The sequence below is a fragment of the Drosophila teissieri genome, chromosome 2L (genome assembly GCF_016746235.2).
Source record: "Drosophila teissieri strain GT53w chromosome 2L, Prin_Dtei_1.1, whole genome shotgun sequence".
Lineage (NCBI taxonomy): Eukaryota > Metazoa > Arthropoda > Insecta > Diptera > Drosophilidae > Drosophila > Drosophila teissieri.
In genome coordinates, this window is record NC_053029.1 from 16,818,574 (window position 1) to 16,829,335 (window position 10,762).

At 44.5% G+C, this 10,762-nt stretch overlaps 1 long non-coding RNA gene across 1 annotated transcript; it reads left to right on the forward strand.

The window, feature by feature from the left end:
* Positions 1-9,106: 9,106 nt before the first annotated feature.
* Positions 9,107-9,868, forward strand: LOC122626713. Its single transcript, XR_006326730.1, has 3 exons — positions 9,107-9,190; positions 9,247-9,485; positions 9,549-9,868. It is a non-coding gene; the product is annotated as an uncharacterized LOC122626713 (long non-coding RNA).
* Positions 9,869-10,762: the final 894 nt, after the last annotated feature.

The following is a 10,762-nucleotide window of genomic DNA, read 5'->3' on the forward strand; positions in this document are numbered from 1 at the left end:
TGCACTCAGGGTTCAGCCTCATCAGTGGTTCTGGACAAAAGCTCTGCGATCCACCCTCAGATGGCCACATGTCAACCCTCTCCTAGCCGCCAGATGACACACCCACATCGCAATCCATATCCACGTCCAATGAAGACGCGTGTCGCTGGTCAGCCCACAATGGAGTTGGAAATTTAGACGGAACGATGGAGTTCGCGATAGCGAAGCGCGTGTCACACAACAACAAGTCAAACCGGAAAGTAGACGATCCCCAGAGAAGGAGTACCAGGACCAGAACCACGACCAGGACCTGCATAGTGCTCGAAATGAAGGTGGAACTGCAGAAGGTCGCAGCAGAACAAAACGGAACGTGCAAAGTGTGGGTCACGTGTCGCATATTAAGCACTGAACGCTGCTCAAAACGTATGTCAAATGTCCGGGCCAACGGCAGCGAGGGGTTAAGCCGCCGGCCGACGACCGACGGGCGCACGAAGCGAGGGGTTAAGCCAACAGGGCGAGGGTGTTCAGGCAGCCGTGACGCCCACTTGCCACCCTCACCCTTAGCGCCCAACTCATCCCTCCCCTCGTTGACTTTCAACTGTGTGGCCAGCCAGCAATTACATGAAACAGTGAGGGCACACTGAGAAACAATTCGTGTACCTACAAATATACAAAGTGGAGTGGTTTTCATTTACTAATTCATTTAAGTGCCTTCTTTAATGATGCGTATTTTTCAGGTTAACTGTTTGACAGAACAGGAATAGGAAGATGTTGTACTAATAATCCATTATTATATTACCAGCATTTTGTTATTATTTTTTAAATTATTTTTACGTATAACATTACATTTCCCTCAGTGGAATGACGTCAAGTAAATAATATCATCAGCGTTTGTCGCTCATTAATGGATCGAACAGACGCAGGGTGCGAAACCACCCCTGAGTCCCTCGCAACTTGCCATTTAATTTGGCTTAATTTAATTTTTACTGGTAGCTACCAGAAACTGCTACAGCGGCAGTTTCGCCAAATTCGCAGCGATTGTGATTTGACAATTGTGGGAATATGTGTTGGGACAATATGGAATCTGCCATTTCATTCCACCCTGGATTGCATGTTCTTATGTCCTACGAGTATTTCACCGAAACATGTTTGCATTGAAACATGTGCAATGATGCATGGCCACTTTGTGAGGGAAGACCATTAGAAGAGCACACATCATCGATGGGTTGCAATAATTGATATCTGTTTAGTCACTATTTGATTTCTGATCTGCGATCACCCACCCCAAGGGGCGGAAAGGGCGAAAAGGTCGCTCGACGTTAACCGTTAATTGTTTTGGGTCAACTAAGCGCACATATTTACCCAGGATTGGTCATAGAGTGAAGTGCACTTCCAATGGGAAATGTAGGGAGTTGCAAGCGTGGGAATCGGGAATCGATGGACTTGCTCTAATGGAACCTTTTATGACTTACTCATTGATTTTAGGTGTGATCGAAACCGGCAAAGTGTGACTGCCTACATGGGAAAAATATCAGAAAGGTTATAAAGGAAGTTAAAATGTTGAATTAGTGATTCTAATGATTTCTGTTTTATGATGAGAACCTTAGGCGCCATCTACTTGGGCCGTTGACTTGTGGGAACTGGTTGGCATTGCACTATTCCAACTGGAAAATTAGTACACTGCGATCATTTGAAGACCAATTGAATTGTTTTCCTAACATTTTGCCAAATACTAGGGATTAGTAATTGAGAGCCATCAAAAACGGATCGATCAAATTCACTTCTGGACGTGCCTGGGCATTTCTTGGCCCCAATCCCTTTTGGCCAGCCTGAATCCATAAAATTAGCACTAAATATTGTTCGCTTGCTGGGCTCATTAAAGGCCGAATCTATGCATGCAATTTGTGGCTAATGTCTTAAACCCTATCCCCAGCGATGGGAGGGCCAGTGCCAGTGCCAGGGCCATGGCCAGCCAGCTAGGCAGTGAGTCCGTCAGTCCGTCAGTTTAAATGGCCCATCTGAAAGCCGAGACCATTACAGGCCATTACAGAAAGGAGTTCGAACGACGAAGAAATGTTAAAAGCAAGTCCAAACTAATTTCAAGCACCCTCAGGTGATGAAGACAATTAAATATTCGTGATTTAACGATCACTTTGCAATGCTCCAAACTGTCAGCCAGAGTCGGGCTGGCTCAGACGTTCCGAGTCCCATTCCCATTCCGCCAAATGTAAATGACTTCGAGACGGACGATGGAGCCCTAGCTAAAATTTCTGGCGGCCAAGATAAAGATCACACAGTGGACCTGGCCAAAAAGAACTAAAGCAGCCTCTTTTCCCCCTTGTTTTGTTTTAATTTTTTTGTTTTTTGGTTCCGTGCTCATCACGAATTTTCCACCGAGCTGAGAGGAGTAAACCGAAACAGGTTATGGCCAGTTTTCAGCTTTGTTGTTGCCAATTTGCCTATCAACAAGCGATCGATTAAGTACGCCTACCAAGCCGCAGTTCGGGATTCGGGATTTGGGATTTGGGTTTGGGAAGCCTTCGTCTGCAGTTTCTACACAGCCAATATTGGTCACAAAGTCAAAATGTTAATAAATGCAGTCGGTCCGCAGCTGAATCTGAATCTGAGGCCAGGTTACCAGCCATAAGGCGGCTTCCCCGGCTGGCGGATTCTGATTTCGAGACGACCCACCCACCCACAAGTACAGAGTGGTCAAGTAGAAGCTGCCGATGCTGCGGCAGCAGATTCCAATCAGGTGTAATAATTCTTATTGGCAACGCTTCGTCGAGAAGACTTTCTTTTAATATGCCCCGCCGACTGAGTTGGCTGACTGGCTGGCGATGGACTCGTGATCCCAAAGCGGGAGTAAGTAGTTCTGAATATACCACTACTACTACTATTAAAAGAATTTTAATAGAATGTAACCACAAGCTAAATAAGGTATATTATTCGTGAATGGCGTAGAGAGTCCCATAGTTAGGACTGATATTAAAATCACAAGAAATAGAAGCGAGACAAGTTTTTAATGACATTTCCAGTACTCTTTGCTGCAGCTTACCCCTTTAAAATACATTAATTTCTTGACTTGTTTTAGGTAATCCAACAACTAATATCATTAATTAGTTTTGATGGCTTTGCCAAAGGCGAATACTGGACGTAAGGTGACGAGTTGATTTTAAACATCTCATTAAAATGGCTAATATTTTTAATGGCTACTTAAATGCATTTTAATTACCATAGGAACCTGCAGCATGCTGGTCACGAGTCCATCTCCATCTCCTTGGTCGTCGTTTACTGTTAGACGCAGAAGAGCTTGAATCGCAGTTCTCTCTTTCTCTCTGCGCACTTCACGATTTTTGATTGATCGTGCATACTAAACTATAAATCCATCGTGATACATTGGGGCGATCAGGCGAGCCAAGTCAGTCGGACGTTCGAAGCTCTTGGATGCAAGGGGCACTAGTTGGTGTTTAAGCTGGAGCTGGAGCTGAAAGTGGAGCTAGTTTCCCGCCCGGAAAGACCCATTTTCATATTAGCAGAGCACACACATCGAGGGCTCTGCAAATTTGTGGCATCAATCAGAGCAGCCTCTGCTCGGCTGGGCTGGCTAATGCAGGCCGTTAATCGTTTCTCAGTCGACTGCACTTTGCCTAATTTTGGGCGCGTTTTTATCGCACACAGCTGCTGAAAGAGTTTTATTGGGCATAAATATCTTCGGGTACAACTAATTAGTGGGTGTTTGTCCCAGGCAAGGTGTCCCATCGCCCCATCGACCATCGCCCCATCACATCCCTCAAGCGGATCGGACGGGGTGGAGCAATGATGTTAAATCAATTCCCCCAGCGATGTCGCACTTAACTTTCCCCCTTTTCTCGGTAGGTATTTTTGGCGCTGCCTCTGGAAAATTATTGAAATTTCTATATCGCCAGTCTATTGCCGTCTATTTCGATGTCTGGCCTGGCATTAAATGCGATTAAATTGATTCCCCAGCAAATGCCATCAAATCGCCGCGTTTGACTTTGATTTTATATCTTTCCCATCGCCTGAGGCTTTGTCACCTTTCGCCGGAGTTCTCCAAGAATTGGGGAATCCAGAGACCTCCCTTCCGTTGACGGATTGTCCCGTGCAAGTTTTACTGCACTTTGAGAGTAAATCTGTGGCCGTCGTAAAAGTTGTTTTTATTCTTTTAGTATCCCTGCACCGACTACAAAATCCCCCTGCGATGGCCCCTTTTATGTGTGTCGCAACTAAGCCAAATTCAGCGATTATGGGCCATCATGAGTGCGTTTGCAGCTAACAAAACATAACATATCGCTCGATACAAGGGGATAACACTTGGACCGGCTAAGCCCCGATGAAAACATGACGTTTATGTCCTCTGCGAATGGCAGATGGGATGCCCATGCCTATTTTCGAAAATTATTTTGTAAATACTGGTATTCAACACCATGAAATGGGGATTTGGGAAGCTCTTTTCTTGGAATACGTGGAAAGCCCTGTACACAAAAGCTCACAAAGTTGAATTACTTGTGTTCATGTAATAAAGGGATAATAAAGGGGTTTGGATGATAAAACATTATTAAAAACAATGCCAAGAGTACTAAGGAAACTTTAAGTTATAGTAAATGTATTTTTAAATAATACTAGTAGATTAAATTAGCACAATATGTAATATTTCCCTAATCTATTTTCCCTTTCATACCATTAAATCCTCTTCTGATTTTGAATCATCTACCCGTTGTCGCTCCTTTCCCTGCTTTTTCCCCAACAAAGTTTCCACTGACAGGCTCATTTGTTGCTGGTGAGCCCTGTCTCCCCAAGTGTACGCCGTAACTTCCACAATCCGGGCCTTATTAGCCCGCCTCAGGCAGTGATAGCTGCCAACAAGTGTGTTGCTTCCGATCCCCACTCCCGCTCCCGATGACAATAGCTTTCAAATGTTTCTAATTAAAAAACCGAGCCCAGGGACAACACAACGCCAAGGCACAAGATCGCCCGAAGTCGTGGTGATGGTCTATTTTGGTGCCAGCATATCCATATCCAGCTGCCGGAAAACTCGCTGCTCCGGGCGCTTAACTCGCCGTGAAGTGTAATGTGACCGTGGCGGGAGGAGCCGCCATTTCCTCTAATCATAAGCATTTGGCTATGATTTAGTGCCGCCCAGTCTGCGACACGTGTTCCGGGAATCGAGGGGAGTACGGGCACTCGACTCCAAGGGTCGGCGTCCTTTCAAGCTGATTTCTCACACGCCGCCGGGCCCGATTCCACGTGAGATTTCTCGATGAGGCGTTCAGTCCTCCTCCCACCGCAGGGCATTATTCTAATGTTTAGCTCGGGGCCATTTTTTGGGGCTTTCCGTAATTCAATAACTCACTTTGCTGCATTCGGCGGGAGATACTCGTTTTTTGGGGCGCCTCCTCGTCGACATAAATTGAGTTGCTCTAATACAGTGTATTTAATACAGTGGCCGCTGGGACATTATAGAAATATTTTATGAGAGCAGGAAAAAATAGTAAATACTCCCATTTTTCCGTTTTTTATAAAAATTATTTTCTGCTTTTTTTTTAAATTAGTAGTAGCCAAACAACCTATGCAAATAGAAAGGCGTTTTATGGAACAATGCAAACCATTAAGTTATTCCAATAATACAATTTTATTTTCTTGTGGTCATAACCATGTTCCAAAACATCAAATTATTGTAATTAAAACTTAAACGAATAGCTTCTTAGACAGTTGTGCTTTTTATAGCCTTAAAAAAAAGCTAAAAATATGTTAAAAAAATACCTAGCACCAGCATAGTTTAGCACTTTCATCATTTATAAAACGCCTGTTTTGAAGTAACCACTGTATTTAGTAGTACTCCCTTATCAACCCCACGCAATTCCAATTACCAAAGAGTTGACTGGCTAATTCTGTTTGCTTTCGACGGCGCCCGGTAAATTAACCCCTTCGCGGAGTCTGGTGGCACACTTTCGCCCTAAACAGCGACATAATTACCACGACACTTCACACAGTTAATTGCCAGACCAGTCTATATATATTGTATATACATTTATATATATGTATAGTACACCCCGCTTTCAGAGCAAAAGGGTTCCGCTTCATTGTTTCCATTTGGCTGCCAGCGGGCTCGAGAATCGCCTCCATATGAACCGATGCTCCGTCCGTGTTTCTGTTGATATTAGCAACTTTATTGACGTTTAACACGTCGAGTGGTCGCGAGGGTGCTGCTGGTTCATAAATGAGTTAACAACAGATGTTTACATCATTTGTACTGCGTCCATAAATGTTAACCCTCTAGAATGATTTTAAATGGGGCTGCGAAGTGCAGAGGAATGGCAGTTAAGTTGTAAGCTGCATTACTTTAAAAGTGAAATAGCAACCGAAAAATGTATCTACAAGACTTGTTTGTCTTACTATCTGTCTTTGATCGGCGTAACCAGAATCGCAGGTTCTCACGTTGCTGTTGGCCAAGGCAAAGCAATTAAAATAAACCAATAATCGATTGCATTTAGCAGACCTATCCCAGCCAAAACGTGCATTTAATTGAGGCTGGTAGCAGATTATATAAAATTATATTTTAAATCAAACAGCAAATAACGGAAACCGGCCAAAAAATAGCCCACTGCCAAACAATTTAAGCCACCCACTCGAAGCGAAGGACGTGGCAGTTGCAACTGCGGCGCCAGGGGCCAGATTATAACGATCTCTCAGACTCCGAAACCCAAAAACTCAAGAAATCACCGCAAAACGGGCAGACAGCCAGCCAGAGAAACAGAAACAGAAACCGAAACTTAAACAATGCCAGTTCGATCGAAACTGTGCGACAGTCGAAACATAACCCGCGGGCTACTCAGACTTAAATGAAATTGAAATGGCCACACAATTATATTTTCTGAAAACGTTTTTCTACCGATTTTCAAGAATGGTATTGGCCCCAAGTGCTCACAGCACTCGCCAGCTGATCGAGCGATCAAGCCGATAGGAAGTGGCTCACAGTTCCGAACTTCCTCGGCCAAAGAAAAGACTTTGCCGATATGATTTGTCGCCCATTTAGCGGATTATGATGCCGCCACCGATGATGCAACAAAGCTGGCCCAAAACAATGGCCACCGAGCACGTGCAGACCTTGCCATAATTTACCAATCCACTAACGTTGCCAACGTTTTGGCAACAAGGCGGTAAGCGGGGATCCCAAAGGTTGGATGCCCTTACAAAATGTTTTAGTTCCATCAAAATAACACAAAAGCTACCATTCGATATAATCTTGGTGTATTATTAATTTTAGAATTCAAAAATCAAAGTAGGCTACTACCTATTCGTAAATAATAATTATTCATGGTTCAAAATCTCATAAAGAGCTTTCTCAGAAAGGGTATTATCATCGAAACCAGTAGATGGACAGGCATAGGTTTGGGTACTTTTGCGAACGCTTTTCCTATCTGCAACTCGTTTGCAGCATCTTGCATTATTATTGTGCTTATTATTATTATTATTTTGATGGGGTCTCCTTTGCGCCTTTGCGCATTTGCGCCGTTGTGGCTTCGAAGCCAAAGTTGGTATTAGCGGTGGTCAAAACCGGAGAGACTTGCATTTGCATCTGCATCTGCCTTTTAGCATCTGATGCCTGAATGGCTCTGGGGTTGGGTGTCAAAGTTCAATCAAATGAATGGCACCCACAACGTTTAATGTCTTTGATGGTTTTATTAGTCGATTGCCGCCGACAGATCGACAGATCACCAGGCAGACCAGCTCCACTGACTCATTAGCCATTGTTGCGATGAAGTTGTTTGCTTTGCTTTTGGCCAGCCAGCTGCGATTTTGCCCACTGATTACTGAGATCTGCAGCATGGCTTTATTTTTATTGCATTTACTGGTGTGCAATTTGCGGCCGGCCACAAAAAGTTCAAGGTTCCGAAATTAAAAAGTAGCCCAGCCAGGCGATTGAATCGATCGATGATGATGGGACCCGGACCCCAAGGTTGGCACGCATCCTGGGGCGATCCACATTTTGTTGGTGGGTGTGTGGATCGGCAGAATGGGTGGGGACTTGAGCAGAATGTACTTGGTTTAGAGACACAAAGGTCTTCGCCACTACGTTTATGGTCAGTACTAATGATGCATATTTCTGCAGGGAAAATAGTCTTAGGATAATATAAAGATATACTATAGAGTCACGAGCTACAATAACCATTTTATTTATTGTCATCCAAAGAAACCACAGATGTTTCAGGAACCATTAGGTTTTCATACTCAATCCCCAATGAAACCGCACAAAATATACATTTACCAATCTATTTATAGGATCCATACAGCTGTAGATTTTCAGTCTCTACGATTTGGGTGCCAAACAACCCTTCCCATACCATTACTTCCGATAGTTCCCGAGCCCAAGAATAGCGCACTTCCTCCGCAGGCGGAACAGGTGTGAGGTAGGTGGCTCAAATCACAAGCGCGTGTGCGACTTGTGCCTGGATCCTCGTCTGCTATCCGTTCTTGGTCTGGGGATATACGATGTACATAGCTGGGCGGACCGACGGCGACATCGGTAGGAACAACAAAGACAACAGCATTCACTCGAGTGACACCTTTCGACCAATGCATCTGCACAATTACGAGCGGAGCCAAAGTATCAGATTTCTGGAGAAGGCAGAGCCACCAGCAGAAAACTGAAAGACGACGACCAAGTACCGAAAACAGAGAACTCCTTTCTTTTACGCGCCACCGAGAAACGGCACATTGCACATGTCCATGTCCATGTCCGTGTCCGTGTCCGTGTCCATGTCCTGAGCCCTGGATGCGAGTTGCAAGTCTTGGAAAGGAGTCGGGGCACTGGGACACAATGCTGCAGAGCTACAATCACAATCCCAATCAGTCACCCCCATCAGAAAGGCAGCCTCTGAAACAAAAGGGCTCACACTGAGTGCGTGAGGGCTAGAGACGGCAGCGTGAGGAGTCAAAATAAGAATGTTGAGAAGTCCTGAAAAAATATTAAATAAAAGAAAATTGGTTTCAAAGATCTAAGTTACCAAATCCCTAAATATATGTACATTATTATATTAATTAATAAATAGGTTGTTTGTATAAGACACAAAAATAAGTATACTTGTGAATTTCACTCCAATATCGATATTAAAACGAAATAAAGAGAAAATGATATAAGTTATTTCAAAGGTGGTTTCGCTTTAAAATCCGAATATTATTTGCATATGTATGAAAATATTAAAATACATATTATAACCTTTAACAACGATATATTTATTACAGCGCCCTTTCTTCAATTGAACAAAGTAGTCCAGATGCGATAGTCCAAGAAACTGAAATCGCATACCTAAGGACCATCTCCAACTGTGTCTGAGTCCTGGCCTTAGGTGCGGGTGTATCGCCTTGGACCCGGTATTGATTTCATGTTGACGCTGCAATATTTCTCTTAATGAAAACAAACAATGAGACGCTGATGCGGAGGCCACGGGCCAGAATGCAGGCAGCTGGCTCGCAGGCAGGAGGTTGGATGGCTGGATGGCTGGCAGGCTTACAAAGTGCGTGTTATTAATATTATTGGCCCACAGGCTGCTCCCGACTATTGGCCACACAGGGCGAGCAGGGGCCAGTTGAGCGGTGCCCAGTTGCCGAGTTGCCCAGTTGGCCACTTGGCAACTCGGCCTGGCCGAGATGTGTGCTGCCAGATAATTGTGGCGGGCAGGTCGTGCCAAATTCCACACGACGGAAGACAAGACCATCGAGATGGAGCTGGAGTCGGGGCCAATTTAAAACCAATTTAAAGTTTAATGAATTCATAAAGAAATCAGTGACTGCACTTTCAAAACATAATCTGCCGACATTCCGCCTTCTCCTCATGGCGTGCCAAATCTCATAATCAGTCAATAACTTTTGCCGCCTTCAAGCACGTGGCCCTGCACTTGGAAAATGGGTCCAGTAGTTCGTTTTTCACTAAAACAGTACAAAAATAATAATTTCAGATAAAATATAAATTCAATGAAGTGCGAGATAAACTTGAATGGTGATTTGAAGTATGCATTCAAGTAATCACGTGTCTTAAAAGCATTTAAATTCTTGCATATCTGGATCCAGGAACTCCAAGAGGTTTCATTTGTTACCCTTTTCGGAGGATCGGAACTTTTCCCCGAGTGTGAGTCCTCCGACACTGCCTCGAACTTGGATCTCCACTTGGCCGTATTTTATGGGCAATCGAAGTGAAATCAATGGCAGTGCCTGCATGCCATTAACACGAAAGTCGCCTCGATTGCGAAATCGCTTGAGGCCATCGCGAGGAGAGTGGAGACGAGTACGCCGGCTCCAAAGAATCTCAGATGGACGAAAGACCCAGACCCAGACCCAGCCCCAATCCCAATCCCAGTCCCGGTTCCAGTCCCAGTTTCAGAGTGCCAGTCTTTGATTCGTTAAACAAATTTTATTATTGAACAGATTTCCGAAGCATGACAGTTATTAATTGCAAATATCGCTTAATTCATCGCTTCAAAACGACAACACATCGCATAGTTCGGGCCAATCCTCCAAACAACCTGTAATCACGACACGATTCAGGCCAGGCCAGGCCAGGATTTCGATGCGGGGAGAGGCCTCTCCGCATCCGTGGCCAAAGTTATGGCCAGGTTGAGTTGGCTGTGGCTGTGGCTTTGGCTGTGGCTCTGATTTCGCCGGGTGAGCGGCTGGGATGGAGGATGTATGTAATTTACATGGTTGCATTCCATTGACACTGATCATCAGTTAATTTGTTTCTTTATTGCCCGTATGGCTAAAA